Here is a 1891-nt window from a genome sequence, read left to right on the forward strand (position 1 = left end):
GTCCATTTGTATATCTTCTTTGGAGAGATGTCTATTCAAGTCCTTTGCCCTTTTTAAAAATTGGGTTGTTTGGTTTTTGTCATTGAGTTGTAGGGGTTCTTTATATATTCTGGATGTTAATTCCTTATCAAATATATGGTTTACAAATGCTTTCTTCCATTCCACGTGTGCACTCATTTTCATAGAATGACTTTTCTTAGACCAAGGGTCCCAGTTATGGTCCTAGCTCTACAGTTGGCTAAAATGGGGATCACACACCCCACGCTGCACAACGATAGCAATAACAAACATTTGTCAAGCCCTTGCTAAGTGCCAGGTGCTGTTCTAAGTGTATACACATATTGCCTTAATTAATCTTCCCCCCAATACTGTGAAGTGGGTGCTATTTTGTTTGCATCCTTATTTTACAAATGAGGAAACTGGGTTAAGAGAGTATGTGACTTGCCTAAGGCTACACAGCCAGCAGGTGTCAGAGCTGCGATGTGCCAAGGAGCCTGGTTTTACAACCCACACACTCACCCATTCAACTGGGCTGCCTCCCTTACTCTGCTCTGGGGATGAGCCACGGTGTGCGGCAGGCCTGTAGACTGTTAAGCGCATAGAGAGACAAGAGATGGTTTGCATTGCTGGGCATATTCAGAGAACAGTGAGGCTTCATTGACGTGGATAAGCCACTTCTTGGCACACAGGGATCACGAGGATTCGGAGGGAGACTTTTTCAAGGGACAGAGCCCTTGGTGTGGACCGTGGGCTTTGGAGCTCAGCCACAAGACACGAAGAACATGAGAAGACATGCCCCTTCTCACGTGGCCTCCCTCTGCTAGGACCCCATTGTAAGTGTTTGTCCCCTAAGAATACTTCCTTGCATCTGTATAACACTTAGAAAATTAAACATAGTCACTTAGTAATTAAACACACATTATTTCTTCAGATCTTCAAGGTGATCCAGTCAGCCAGGAAGGGTGGAGGTTATTGTTACTATTTTACAGATGTGAAAACTGAGACCCAGGAACCTTAAGTGCCTTGCCAAAAGCCCCAGTTGGTGACCAAGTCAGAAAAAAAAAACCCACAAAGATCCTTGACTCTTTTCCTTCATTCTTTAATAAATCTTCTGTACACTCATCAAAGGAGCTTATCCCTGCCCCCGCCAGCAGGCCAAATGGGCAGGAAAAGCCAGGTGTGTTAACCTCTCCGTGACCTGGGCCAGAGCCTGACTCATGGTTCCCACATGGAGGCTTTGCAGGTTATTAAGTTTTGTTTTTGAGCCCACTTGTCAGCAGTGAACACTTGGCTAAGACCATTGCTCTGGGGGTCAGGGACCCCAGCATTTAGATCCCTCTCTAAGTCTAAGGAGAAGCAGGGCATCCCATGTGATTCGTTGGTGAAGCCTATTTGGCTTCCTTTGGCTCTTCCTGAATTGGGAGAGCGTGGGACAGTGGCAAAAATAGGCAATCTGGGGGCGATTACTGAGAGGTTGTAGTTTGACTTCCCTGCTGGTTGCTGTAGAGATCTGCGTCAGAGTTCTATTGTCATATATGGTCTGGCTATTATCCGTTTGTATATTCACTCTCTCAACATAAGGGAGTGAAAAACCCAGCCCCCAAATGAAAACTCTATTGCAGTGGTCACAAGGTCCATTATCAGAATTAAAAAGAATGAAAAAATTTCCCAAGGTTCTTAAAAATATATGTCATTTCCCACAGTGTGTGATAAAGTACTGTGATGCTGGAGATTTTTCACACCAACCCTAACAGAGTTTGCATTTTTGCATTGATTTTGATGGACCCTTACGTGCCTGTCATTGTCCTTCACCACACAGGAGTGAGATGAGATTTCAGATCGAAGGTTGTGTTTGGTGTTGGGGAGTGGGGGTAGCATCTGGGCTCCTGGA

This window comes from Leptonychotes weddellii, chromosome X (genome assembly GCF_054177405.1).
Source record: "Leptonychotes weddellii isolate Sample4059 chromosome X, ASM5417740v2, whole genome shotgun sequence".
Lineage (NCBI taxonomy): Eukaryota > Metazoa > Chordata > Mammalia > Carnivora > Phocidae > Leptonychotes > Leptonychotes weddellii.